The sequence below is a fragment of the Microtus oregoni genome, unplaced genomic scaffold (genome assembly GCF_018167655.1).
Source record: "Microtus oregoni isolate MIOR12 unplaced genomic scaffold, Mior012 000020F_ref0000438, whole genome shotgun sequence".
Lineage (NCBI taxonomy): Eukaryota > Metazoa > Chordata > Mammalia > Rodentia > Cricetidae > Microtus > Microtus oregoni.
Genome location: NW_024543079.1, coordinates 14,919,481 through 14,933,894, shown reverse-complemented (window position 1 = coordinate 14,933,894; position 14,414 = coordinate 14,919,481). Strand labels below are relative to the sequence as shown.

General features: G+C 47.0%; 1 protein-coding gene across 2 annotated transcripts in view; it reads left to right on the top strand.

Annotated features, from left to right (window-relative positions):
• Window positions 1-7,722: 7,722 nt before the first annotated feature.
• The window catches only part of Raly (RALY heterogeneous nuclear ribonucleoprotein), a 74,518-nt gene continuing 67,826 nt past the window's right edge, over window positions 7,723-14,414 (top strand). The window contains exon 1 of one of the 2 annotated variants that reach the window (XM_041670944.1): window positions 7,723-8,159. The gene's annotated coding sequence lies outside the window, so the exon portion shown is untranslated. The remainder of the gene's footprint in view (window positions 8,160-14,414) is intronic. The other variant, XM_041670946.1, reaches the window with a different exon arrangement.

The following is a 14,414-nucleotide window of genomic DNA, read 5'->3' as shown; positions in this document are numbered from 1 at the left end:
GGGTGTGGGAGGCAGTAATGCTCTCGTTAGGGCGCTAAGGCAAAGAAGGGAAAATGTGGAATGATTTACTGCCTCCTTAATGAAGACCAGACTCTAAAGATGCCGGCCTGCCTCCTGGTTGACAGAAAACAAACGTGGAGCCCACAGGCAAGGCAGAGAACAGCGCACAGGCTCCGAGCCCAGCTAGTGAAGAATGAGAGAGACACATGCCTTGCGTGACTTAGGAGAACTGTCTTGCTGACCCTGAGACTTCAGCAACCAGCCACAGAGGTGGAGGCTGTGAGCTACAAGTTTGTTATCCTTGGGTGCCCTGCTTCTGCCACATATACTTTCCTGTCTCTCTCAGCCAAGATGGCTCAGGGCTAGTGGTCTCATACCAGCGTCTGCCTGAGGACAGCATGGTGGTGAGGAGGTGGGGCTGAGAGAGCAGAGCCAGGTTTAGAGAGAAACGGTCACAGCCTGCCAAACCTTCTTCCTCCTCTCCCGCTTCCCTCCCTCCCTTCATCCCAGAGGGTTTGTTTAGGAAAAGAATGTGGCTTTGTATTCTTCAAGAGTCAAGCTTCAGAATGATTTTCTCCCTTTAGCAAGTCAGAGTTCTTGCTTTTCATCTCATGACAATCATTATGAACCTGAGAGCACCTCTGTACGTCAGGGGATAAGAAATACGTCATTGCTAGTTTCCAAAATAACTTTCTAGGTAAATGTTATATGTATCCTCTTTATGTCCAGAGGACAGAATTGGGGTCCACAGAATCCCAGGAGCTTGTCCCGTCATAGGCTGGCTCATTTTGATTCTGGCTCCAGTGTCGTCAATTATTGAACAGTAGGGAGGGCCAAGTTCCTGGCTAAGGCTTGCTAATGGATGCATCTGAAAGGAAAAATGCCTTCCAGTTTCAGACATTGACAGTGACAAGGATTCAACACAGACTGGCCTGCATTCTACAGGAGTCAAGATGCGATGCTCCTGCCCTGCTCTGTGATTCTTTGGATAGGCAGCTTTCAGTCTAAATGAACTCCCTCTGTGGACCTCACGTCTCTGAACAATGGGAAAGTTGGACTAACTATTCCAAGGGCATTTGGAGTGCTCATTCGTCTCAGTGCAATCTGACAGCACTTCCTGGGAACATCCTGTGTGATTGTGATGAAGGACACAAAGAGACACCAGGCCTTGGTCCTGAGACAGCCAGACACATATGCTCTAGTAGTTGTGTATAAAGATCACACAAACCTGGGAAGACGTCTCATTTCAACGTAGCCAGTAGCATGTGTGTGTGGGGATTCCTGGAATAGGCACCATTGGCGCTTGAACTTGAAAAAGAACCAGAACACATGGAGGTAGAAATAGAAGGGAGTTTTCCAGCCCAAACCATATGAAACAGAAGATCACTGGTCCATAAATTTATAAGAAACAACAAATCAGGGGTTAGAGAGATGGCTCAGAGATCGAGAACAATGACTACCTTTTCAGAGAACCCAGCACCCACATCTGGCTAAGTCCAGTTCTAAGGAGATCTGAGGCTCTCTTTTGCCCTCCATGGGCCCTGCTTGCACATGGTATACAGACACATATACATACAGGCCAAACCCTCATACACCACAGAATAAATTTAAAAGCAGTAGCAAATCACTGTTTAAGTCACCAAGCTTGAGGTGGTTTATTTTGCAGCAATAGATAATACAAACCTTAAAGGTGTCTAGTTACAGACTTTAACAGTAAGAGATTGCCAGTTTTTAGACCACAACCTACAATTACTGATTTGCAGACGTAATTTATTTCGTTTGCATAGGGTTATTTTAAAAACATGATCTGATACTTAGAAACTGCGAGATTTTATGTGAAAATCCATATTTAGAGGTTCTTTTGAAAAATCATGCGTCTTACCCCTGCGTCCTAGCAACAGCTGGCTAGCTATCACCTGTCTGTGTGCACTCCCTAGTTTCCGACAGTCCCTTCACTCCTGGTTATCTTGCTCCTAACATGCTTTCTGATCCCTGCAGGCATTTGAATTTTTGATTCATGCTGTTGGCATGGCAATGGGAAGGCACGGGAGGCTTCTGAGGAGAGGAGGAAGGATAAGAGCTGAGCAGTGAGTAACGCATTGGTGGGGGCGACTCTGGGCATGTGTAGTAAAAAAAAATCTATTCTTCAGTCTGTCCAGAGCCATGAACTCCATCTTGTGGGAAATGTGCCTTCCCTTTCCCTGACTGTAAGGTTCTAATTGAGCCGCTGAGATCTCCCTGTTTCTCCCTCTTCCCCGTACAGTAGATGGGTTAATGAGCGGCACTCAGATGTTGGGGAGAGAAAGTGGCTGACTGTACGCCAGGGGGCTCGGATAGCTTTGGGTTTAAATTCTGGTTCCCTCACCTACCATCTGTAAGATGCTCACCATGTCACATTTCCTCATCCTTGAAATGGGGGAGAAACTGACTTTGTAGGGTTGATATGATTTAAAAAGACAGTTGAATAAAATTAATTTGAAACGTTTTCCCAACCTTGACACTTTAAAAAACCTTTTTTTTGTAGCCAGTTGAATGTAAGAAACCAGTCCCTAGAGCTAGTCTACTTCTTATTCTTATTTTTCTCAACCCATACACCACTCTCTGGAGCCCTGCAGCTCTTTTATGCCCATCTTCACGTTTGCTTTTTCTTCTGTGTGGTGTAGGCAGGCTTCTGTATCCATAAAACATGTGAACCTCATTGGGTCCTACTCATCTTTAGTTAGTTTTAGTCAGAAAAGTACAGCTTCAAGTTAGAAAAGCCATCCAGAGGTGAAGTCAGAGGTGGGCTGAGGCGATGGCTCGGTCATTAGCACGGTTGGCCTGCAAGCAGGGGGCCTGAGTTTGGCTCTTCCACACCACATAAAAAGCTGGGCATAATGCCTCAGTGCTGGGAGGCAGAGGCTGTCTAGCCAAATTGTGAGCTCCAGGTTGAGAAACTCTATCTCAAAAGATTGGGGGGGGGGGCACTGAATGTGGTTTAGTGGCTAAGAATACTATCTGATTTCCCAGAGGACCCTGATTTGATTCCCAGCACCTGTATGGTTCCAGGGGTATCTGGTGCCGTCTTCTAGCCTCCGAGGGCACTGCATACATGTAGTGCACAGACATACAAGCAGGCAAAATACCCACACACATAACATAGAAATAAAAATTAAAAAAAATATTTAAAAAGGCTCTTCCTGTAAGGTTTACAGTATACGTGGTCCAAGATGACCTGTGAAATGGTCCGATACCTTCTCAACCAAGAAAACACTACAAACCCATGCAAAATCAAGCAGGTCAATTCTTCATGCATATGATAGGAATACCTGTGAAGCTGCTGAAGCAGGCCATCAAGGGTATGCGTATCTGAAGAGCAACCAAGTCTGAACAATGTCACTTTAAAGAAACAATGTGTGCCATTCTGTCAGAATAATGGTGGCACTGGGAGGCGTGCCAAGGACAAACACTGGCTGGACATGATGGCCTGAAAAAGGGGTTGAATTTTTGCTGCACATGCTTAAAAATGCAGAGAGTCAAGCTGAACTTAACTGTCTGAATGTGGTCTCTGGTCTTTGAACATGTCCAGATGAACAAAGTACCTAAGAGGCAGCCCTGAATTTACAGAGCTCAGGGTCGGATTAACCCGTCCACGAGCTCCTGGAACAAAGAGCCCCTATGCAAAAAGAGAAAGATCCCAGAAGAAACTAAGACTCACAGTACAGTAACAAATGCAGCATAAAAGAGTCTTTTTAAAGGTGGGGAGAGATCGTGGAAACATTCATGCCAGCCTCTGTACACACACACACACACACACACACACACACACACACTGTTACCCCCAAGTATTAAGTCCAGAAATGAGTGAATCTTCTGAATGAATTCATTAGATTTTTGGTTCAATTTTTAGAAATACTTTTCTAGGTTCTGTCTTCCAAAACTTCTACAACATCTTGTCTTTTGGCTATTGTCCCTCATGGTAACTGAGAAAAAAAAAATCTGTTACGATGGTAAGTATCATACTAGACTACGCTATCCAGGAAACAAAAGAACATCTCTTCTTCATTCTTCTCTTTTATTGATAAATTGTCCTGTTTTTTTAAATGTTTATTTATTTTGAGACAGGGTATCTCTATCTAGCTCTAGCTGTCTCGAAACTCACTATGTAGACCAGGCTGGCCTCAAACCCAGAGATCCGCCTGCCTCTGCCTCCCAGTTGCTGAGATCAGAGGCATGCACCACCACCACCAACTGGCCCTGCCCTGGGTTTTTAATAATTAGAAAGACCGGAGATCTGGCTCAGCAGTTAAGCACTTGTTGTTCCTGCAGAGGACCTGAGTTCATTTCCCAATACCCAAAATGTGGCTCACAACCATCTGTAACTCCAGTTCTGTGGATCTGATGCCCTCTTCTGACCCCTTCAGACACTAGGCTTGTATGTGGTTGCACATATATACATACATATATACAAACACTCATACACATAAAAAAATGTGTTAAAAATAATTAGGGAGGACATAGCATAGTCATTTAGCATGTAGACTCCATTATTTTCTAGCTGTCTGGCTTTGGAAATGTTAACCTTTTTTCATGACTGCTTCTTCATCTATGGGGATTTTAATAGTACTTATTTCATAAGGCTGATATGGGGATTAAATAAACTTTTTGAAAAGGAGTCAGTATACTGCCTGGCAACTAGTTAGTGCTCCATAACTGTTAGCTAGCATTACCAGCATATTTCCTTAGAAACATCTCCCTTCAAATTCTCATCTCATTAGATTCTTTTGGGCAATACTAACTCTTCTGGACAGTTCTTTGTTGAATTTGCTATAGTCAACCATAAAATAAACATTAAATGAGGGATCTACTATTTTATGCACTAAAGAGCAAATAAGACAGCCAACAGCTTGTTTTTATGTCGATTGCACTGTAGTGGAAAGTGGGATGTGGCAGAGAGACAATATGCACATAAACAGGACTCAGATGGGACACCGATATGGAGAAGAATCCGGAGAGAATGGATGTAAGTAGGGAAGGGGTGCTATCTAAAATGTGGACAGGTAAGACATCTGTCTGTCTGTCTGTCTATCTATCTATCTATCTATATACCTACCTACCTACCTACCTACCAATCTATCTATTTATTCAAAGCTAGGGTTTCACTATATAGCATTGGATGGTCTGACAGTTGGTATAGAGCAGGCTGGCCTCAAATACCCAGAGATCTGTTTGCCCCTGCCCCCCAAGTGCAGGGATCAAAGGCATGCACCACAGCTCCTGACCACATAAGACTTTTTAGAAAACCTGAAGATGGCTGACCATAGTGGCACACACCTTTAATCCCAGCACTCAGAAGGCAGAGGCAGAGAAATCTCTGGGAGTTCAAGGCCAGCCTGTTCTACATAATGAGTTACAGGAGAGCTACACAGTGAGGCAATGTAACAACAACAACAACAACAAAAAGAAAGAAACTTAAAAAAAAAGAAAAGAAAGGGGCTGGAGAGATGGCTCAGTGGTTAAGAGCATTGCCTGTTCTTCCAAAGGTCCTGAGTTCAATTCCCAGCAACCACATTGTGGCTCACAACCATCTGTAATGAAGTCTGGTGCCCTCTTCTGGCCTGCAGACATGCACACAGACAGAATATTGTATGCATAATAAATAAATAAATTAAAAAAAAGAAAAGGCCGGGCGGTGGTGGCGCACGCCTTTAATCCCAGCACTCGGGAGGCAGAGGCAGGCGGATCTCTGTGAGTTCGAGACCAGCCTGGTCTACAAGAGCTAGTTCCAGGACAGGCTCCAAAACCACAGAGAAACCCTGTCTCGAAAAACAACAACAACAAAAAAAAAAAAAAAAGAAAAGAAAAAGAAACGGGTAAGTTGGTGAGCAGTGAGCCATTTCAAATATCTAGGAGACTATTTGAGGCCAGCACAATAGCGAAGGCAAAAGTCCAGAAGAAACAGTATGTTAGAACACCAGGCTTGTTAGAAAAAGGCCAGAACGTTGCTGGAGCTAAGCAGCAGAATGAAACTTCCACCGCATCAGAAGAGTAGCCAGTGACCAGGACCTTGTAGGATGTGAACATGATTCTTGGTGCCTGCAGAGTATCTTCTGGGAGTTTTTATAATGGAAGCCATGAACAGGACAGGGCCACAACTACAACTTGCCTAATAATAGGTTTGAAAGTTCAGAGAAGGCGTCTCTGAGAGGGTTGCTCCTGAGCTGTGTACTGAATGAATGGGAGGTATCTGGAGAGACGTGGAAAAGCGAAAACGCCATAACAGAAGGTGTTAATACATTGGTATATCTAAACCCTGGTGGTGGTGCACACCTTTAATACCAGCAAAAGGCGGCAGATCTAAGACTTCGAGGCCAGCCTGGTCTACAGAGAGAGTTCCAGGACAACCAGGGTTGTTACACAGAGAAACTCTGTCTCGAAAAAACAAACAACACAACAGAAATCGACAGGTATATTCAAGCCAATACGGTAAGACTAGTGCATAGAGGAGGATATGAGGAGTACGGGGAAAACAAGAAAAAGCAGACTGGTCCGACTGATGGAAGTGTTTATTGAACACTAGGCATTTCTTACTTCATCTGTGACAGGCATTGTACAGGTTTGGGAGCACAGTCATGTCCAAAAATCAGCAAAGAATTCCTGGTCTTGGCGCTGGGGAGATGGTTTAGCGGGCAAGAGTGATTGTTCTGCAAGGCTGAGAGCCTGTTTGAATCACCCATTCACCACCTAAAAAGGCCTGGCTTCGCCGTGATTCCAGCGGATGGAGGGTAGAGGCAGGAGCATCAGGAGTTCAACATCATCCTTGGCCTCAGAGCAAGTGCAAGGCCAGACTGAGCTACACTGAGTCCCTGCCTCAAACTCCGTTTCCTGCCGCAAAAGGTCATTAAATCACAGGTCTGAAGGGGATGGGGAATCCAGCCTCCTGGGAGGTCTGGAGCTCGAATTGACAATGGTCCTCTTGTGCTCAGAGACCTGAGTGGGGATGTGGCTGGGAGACTGAAATGTTGATTCAAACGGGAGATCCTGGCACAAGAAATATTTAGGAGGGAGAGCCAACACCCAGATTAAGTAAGAAAACATTTCATCCCGTGTGGGCAAAACTACTTGACTAAGCTTTTTTTTTTCCTTTGAGGAGCGGCACCCAGACCCCGACACGAAGCCTCTCCGCCCAGTGCCGGCCAGCGCAGAGAGTGGCAACACTCTAATTCCTAGAAAGTGAAATAACCCGGCTCCAATTACTTCAGGACCCTGCCCGCACCGCCCGAGCTTCTCCCGGGAGGACCCCATCTTCTGGCCTCACCCACTCAAGCACCACCCCGGCGCCCCTCCTTCAGGATCCTACTCCTTCCGTCTCCTGCTCCGGGGTCTACCTCAGACCCCACTCCCGGCCGCTGCGCCCCTAGGCCCACCTCCTCCAGGCCCGCGGCCACCCCGCGGCTCCGCGCTTTCTTTGAGCACCGCCTCCGCTTCCGTAGGCCCCCGCCCGGTCCCTAAGGCTCCTCCTCTGGGCACGCTCCGCCCTCAACCTGCTCCTCCCCAGTGGCGTCGGGTCCAGCCGCCCCCGGGACCCCCCACTCCGCCCGGGTGGAGGCCACCAGCTCCTCCCCAGCCGCCCCGCCAGCCGCCTCCGTCCCTCCTCCCGTCAGGCCCCGCCCCGGACCCGCCCTCCTCTCGGCGCCGAAGCTCCGGACCTTTCCAAAGCCGGGCGTGGGGAGGGGGGTTGTGCAGGGAGCCCACGCGTTCCGAGAGCCCGGCCCGGGCAGGGCAGCACCGGGGACCGAGTGTTCGGGTGGCTTTGGTGGCACGATCCGTCCAGGAGGACGCGGACGAGAAGCGGGCCGGAGCTGAGGCGGCGGGCACGGGTCTGTCTTTCCCGCCCCTCCCTGCGCGCGCCCGAGTGGTGGCGGCCGGGAGAAGGACTCGTGGCTGCGGGGCTCGCGCCTCTGTCAGTGCGGCGGGGCGCGCGAGAGGCGCGGGGCGCGGAGCCGAGGGAAGCCGAGGGGGCGGAAGCGGCGGCGACTGTCGCGCGTGTGCTCCGGGCTCCTCACGAGGCGGCCGGGGCCGCCTCCTCCCTCCCGCCCGCCCGCCAGCCCGCTCGCCCTCCGAGAGCGGCCGCGCCGTCGCCTTCCGCGCCGCGCGGCTTCCTCCAGACCTCGGCGCGGGTGAGTGGGGGCCGCGGGCCGCTCGGGAGGAGTGGGGCGAGCTGTTCCTGGTGCCTTTTCCTTCCTCACCTCCTCCGGCGGGCCGCTGCCTATTTTTAGAAACTCTTTCTTTCGGCCGTTCCGGGAGTCCTGGGAGCCGGAGTAACTCTCGGCCCCCTCCTTCTGAGCTCCCCCCTCCCAGGCCGCCCGCTCCGGGGCGCCTTGCCCGGGGCCGCCCGCGCTCGCCCCTGGCTGCCTGGCGTTCGCAGCTTGCTCTTGGTCGGCAGGCCCGGCCGGGGCCAGGAGTTGGGGGTGGGCCGGCGCCCGCTCGGAAGTTGGTGTCTTTTGTGCTCGCGCCCCGCCCCGGCCGGCGAGGGGAGGAGGGGAGGGAGCGGAGGTTGCGCCGGGGAGGCCTCGGGCGGGCTGGGGCCTGGCCCTGGCCTCGCTCGGGGATCCGGGCTTCTTCCGGCTTTCCAGCCCGGGCCAGCTCTTTGGCTTTCCTTAGGCGCGCAGACCTGGTCCTTCCTTCCCCCTTCCTGTCTCTGAGAGCCTCGCCCGCCACCCTTGCCTATCTTTTGGTCGTTGTCACCTGGGGCGCGGACGGGAACGACCAGCTAGCTAGTCGAACTGGGACTGAGGCTCACACTTTACTCCGGTCCTCTACGCGGCCGAGCCTCAGTTTTTTTCCTGGGTGACATGGGGTCAAGAAGAGACGCGGCCTCGCAGGGTGTTAGTGAATTTAGGGAGGGAGTTAGTGCTTAACAGAAGCGTTAAATGCCAACAGGTAACGTTCGATGAGACTGACCCAGGAACTTCGTGAATGTATCGCCTAATGGCCACAGCGGTCTTCCGGAGTTGTCCCTGCTCAAAGGAGCCGAAATCGAGGTGCAGAGAGGCACAGCCGTAGAAGTGCAGAGCTGTTAGTAACTGTTACTTCTTTGCTGATAGGAGCATGTGTCATCTCTTGTGCAGAGGGCGTTTTGATTTATCGTTAGGATTAACAGCGTATAGTTAAGAAACGTAACTCTGGGTTCCTCCCTGAGACAGCGACCTAGCTGTCACAGATAAAATCCCCTTTTGTTGGTACCAGAACTGAGAGGGAAGTGATTGCGATGAATTTTGTTGCTGGTGTTGTGGTAGACAGATCCAGAGATCTCCTAGCCTCAAACATGAGTGATGTTCTGAGCTTAAGGACCTCACCGAAGCCCACATTTTACTTTATTGCATGTCTCCCTCTTCCTCCAACCTCAGATCTCCTATGTTCTCCATGATCTTAGTTGGAAGCTCAGGGATGGAGGTAGCGCAAGTCAGCTTCTTCAACACCCAGCCTTCTAATAGTGTTATTTTTCTTTTTTTCCCAATAAGGCCTTTAGGGGTTAAAGTGAACTAAAATTAACTTCAGCAGCTGTTTTCCTTCGGCAGTGAGTTTGATACTAGTTGTGGGGATCGCCTGAAAACTCAGACAGGGCCGGGGCTTGAGGCGCTCCTGTTTGCATTAGTTCTTCGGACCTGAGGTCTGTGCTTCACCCAGCCCTTAGGTCTAGATTTATTAGTGGTGGAATATAGGAGGTGGATGGCTCAATAGGCACCCTTCTTTTTACTGATCCTCGAAAGGGGAAGGCTGTCTAAATAAGTTGACTACCTTGGTGATTGCTAGAATTCCCGGCAGCCTTTCTTTCACTCTAGGTTTTATTTATTTTTTTCCTTCTCCCCTCCCCTACATTGTCATTTGTTGAACGTAAATGAACGTGAACTGCATTTTCAGGCCTCAAGATCAGGAGTCTTGGGTTATTGGACATCTCAAAAGACATTGTAGTCTCAGTCATTTTCTGTGTCTAAAGAGCTAGGTGTCTCTTTCTTGGTTTCCTAATGGTTTAGGTACTCTCCTGTGACTGTTATCTGAGTTCTGATTTAGTGTGAAGTAGTTTGCAAGGCTTGATTTATGCCTTTGTCATGTCAGCCAGTAGACACAGATTAGGACATTTGCCTTCGGATCATAGGATTTAACAGGTCTTGACTTCAACAAGGAGCTGGGCCATTCTTTGTGGCCCTTTGAGTCTGTTTCTTTCTGTAGTCTCCTAGGGTGCTGTGGAGACGAGAAGATGGGTGTGAAAGTGCTTGTTACAGTGATAGCCGACATCTGTTAATCAGTCACAGGACTGAGGGGTTTTAGTGGACCATGTCATTTGATCCTTGGAGCAGTCTATGAACTAAGTATTGTCCCTGCTTTACAGAAGCAGCAGGCCTAGAGAAAGGTTACAGGACTTGGTCAGGGCCATGTTAATTGGTCAAGCAGGATTCACTGCGCAGACAGTAGCATTAAAGTCAGATTCTTTCAGAAATTATGGAGTCATAAATGTATGTAATATCTTAAACAGTTGGCATTGCGACAGTTTTACGGTGTCCAGTTCTTTGGGATTAAGTATATGGTTGTACAGCTGTGACATCCCCAAATTATTTTACCTTCCCTAACTGAAACTCTCCTGGCAAACACATTCTGTTTTCTGGTGTAAATTTGACTCTGTAGGACCTTCATAGTGAAGTGAATTAATTCAATCTTTGTCCTTTTGTGATTGCCACGGCTAGCATTGCCTGCCTTCATTTCAGTGTTCATTAATGTAGAATGATTTACTAGTTCTCATCTGTTGCAGAGAATGACATCCCTAGAGCAGGAGTCCAGGCTTGGTTGTGTCTCTGCAAAGCCCCTTTCTCCACACTACAGTTTAAGCTTTATTGCTAAAACCAGTTCTGGAATTACACTAGTCCCTGTGTTTTCAGAGAAGACCTTCTATCCTTGAACCCAGATTACTCCATATTTTCTGTTTGTGCATACTTATTTGACCATTCAGGGTTTGGGTTTACAGCTGTAGTGATCAGGAATAGCAGGACTATGAGAGTAACCTGGATTAAAATTTGTCAGCTGATTAGGTGGATTAATTACCGCAATGCCAAGCTCTCCTTTTGTGCCCCTCTCTTTCCATAAAGGCGCACAAAAAGGATTGGAGTTTGGAGTCTTAGAAGTTCTTATGGATCCTCACTGCTGTGGGTTAGGGTGGGTTAGGTGTTACATTTAACTTTTCAAAATTCACTTCAATTAATCTGTTTTTGTGTTTCGTAGTGAGATTTTTATATTTATGAGAGTTGGCTGGAATTTTGTTCTGATAGTAATGTGGCTTGGAGTAGGGAGTGTTGCAGAGATGGGGAATAGGACAGCAAGCGTGCTTATTTACATTGTGCCCTCCAAACCTCTGCTAGCCCACGTGGTCTGTATACTAAAGTCAGAGTGTTGAGTCGTACCTTTGATAAAGTGCCATTCTTCTTTTTTTCTTTTCTTTTGTGGTGCTTGAGATTGAGCCTGGAGTTCATGCATGGATTTGTTTTTATTTTATGTGTTTGGGTGTTTTGCCTGCATATGCCTGTATACCATGTATGCAATACCCAAGGAAGCCAGAAGATGATGTCATTCCCTAGATTAATTGGAGTTTCAGATAGTTGTGAGCTGCCATGTGGGTGGTGAGAGTTAAATCCAGGACCTCTGAAGAGCAACAAGTGCTCTTAACCATTGAGCAATCTCCAGACCTTGGATAGACCTTGGGTAGGTCTGCATGGCTATTTAGACTTCCTTTTAACATTCCAGGTGACTGCTTGTTTCAATGGATACATCGTTATTGGAAAGTTTTCTTCATTTACTGAATTAAAACATTTTTGAGAAAGGATTTTACTGCATACCTAAGACTGTGTTGGAACTTGGGGTACTTCTCCTCAGCCTGGAGTTACAAGAAGTATCATTAATGCCTGCCTTCATAGACTAGTTTTGAGGCATTTACTAAGCATGATACTAGGCTTGAGGATTTGGTACATATAGTTAGGCAAAGAAACAGGCATATAAGAAGTGTTGTGACAAGGACAGTACCGTGAAGATGTAGAGGATGGCATCTAGCCCAGCATTGTTGGGTCAAGAGGACATCCTTGGAGAAGCAGGCTAGGCTTAAACGTAAGCCAGGAAAATGAAATTTGGGGAGCCACAGAAGAGGCAGAGATGGGTCTATTCAAGGCGGAAAGAACTGTAATTCTAGGGATGGTGATGATGTTATGTGAGACTTTTAGTTACTTACTGTATCAGATACAATTGTGGGCATTTAACATTTGTTAACCTCTTCCCTGAGAGGTAACTAAAATTATTACTGCTATCCTATAGGGAAGGAAACCATCTCAGAGGGATTAAATGAATTTCTCAAGATCTCAGGTCAAGTGTGAAGCCTCACATGAGTGGTTGTGATGATATAACAAGACTTGCAGAGTAGGCAGATAGAAGTCACCTCACAGAAGGGCCGGATTGACCCTGTGAAGGACTTTGAATGACATCTTGAGGTGAGGGGGCCTTCCTGTGACTTTGTGCATCTTTTGGAAACTATCTCTGGTAACTTCCTAGGGGAGTGGACTGAGAGCTAGCACACTGTGGGTATCCCTGACCCAAGGTTCTGGTATTTCAGATGGCAGAAACCATAGTGTTATGTGTACATGAAAAAAGTGAACCAAGTTGTATGAGAAAGATTGTTGGAATGGAGGATATGGAAAGCAGCACATTTTAATCTTGCGTATAGGTCAGATTATAAGTGGGGACCAAAAAAGGGAATATATATAGAGGGAAGGGTGAGGATTTGTCATAAAGGGTTGGTTATCTTAAATCTGCTTTTATTAATCTCTGTTATGGATATCTGTTCTCTATCAGAGCTGGAGCCAGTGGTGAAGGGAAATGGCAGTTAGTGTGCTTCAAAATCTAATTTGTTTAAACCAGTGGTTCTCAACCTGTGGCTCACAACCTTTGGAAATACGTGTTTTCTGATGGCCTTAAGAACTGAGACACTGCTCAGAAGCAAAATTAGTTATGAAGTAGCAACAAAAATAATTTTATGATAGGGGATCACTGCAACATGAGGAATTGTATTTGTGTTAAAGGTTCAAAGTGTTAGGATGGTTGAGAACCACTGGGCTAAATTGAGTAATGCAAACACTATTTTTAGAAAGGAAAATGTTAGTTGCTAGGCATGTAGATTCTGTCCAGCTGCAGAGACTGGTAAGCCAGGATAATCTTCTTTTCTCTAGACAATGTCTTGTAACACTATGTTCCATTGTGCTGCTCTATAAGTAATATAGAACTATCTAATGATAGGTAATATATATAGTATCACCTTAGCGAGGCACCAGAACACTCCCTTTCTAGAAGAGCAGCAGATCTTAGTGCCTGTAATAGAGCAACGGAATGGGGAGAGGAGAGGATAGTGGGATCAAGCAGGACAGGACAGGATGGGACTGTATGAGGAATTACTTTTATTAGGGATAGGAGTCCAAAGACCTGTTTTCCAGACTTTCTATTAGGTGGCAAATGTTAAGGTTTGTTCATCTGCATAACAGCCGTACAGACCAGGCAGTGGTGGCACACACTTCTTTTTTTTTAATATTTATTTATTTATTATGTATACAACGTTGTCTGTGTGTATGCCTGGAGGCCAGAAGAGGGCACCAGACCTCATTACAGATGGTTCTGAGCCACCATGTGGTTGCTGGGAATTGAACTCAGGACCTCTGGAAGAGCAGGCAATGCTCCTAACCACTGAACCATCTCTCCAGCCCGTGGCACACACTTTTAAACCCAGAAGTCACACTAGTTCTCCATAGAAGCCAGTGGTAGTGGTGCATGCCTTTAATCCCAGCACCAGAGAGGAGGAGACCCATCTCAGCTCAGTCTCATTCTGAGGATTCATGGAGGCAGGATTGCCATTTCAGTCTGAGGTAGAGGTGTAAAAGCCAGTGGCTGGGTGCTTTGCTTTTATGATCTTCAGGTTGAACCCTAATATCTGTCTATGGGCTTTTATTAATCATGCTACACTCCCTCTTCCTCTTTCCCCTTAGTTGAATACATAGGGCTATGCCCAGTTACCACTGTTAACTTTTTTCATTGGCCGGTCCTTTTTCTTTCATGTTAAGTTTCTTGTCATTTCATAATTGCTTTTGTAGTAAAACATATGCTATACTTTTTGGGAGGAAAAAGAGGAAGATGAAATGTGGTCCCTTTTTCTAGTTTCCGTCTCTTAGAAGAGCACTTGAAGCTGTCTCCCATGTCCTGCTTTGGATGGTAGGGTAAGGAGTCAGGGTTGTGGTTGAATACATAGGTTTCCCAGAGGGCTTGTGTATTTGGAATCTTGGAGTTGGTGAAAGTGTAAATCTAGCAGTCCTCTCACCATGTCTAGTGAGTTCATTAGGATTAAAATAGCA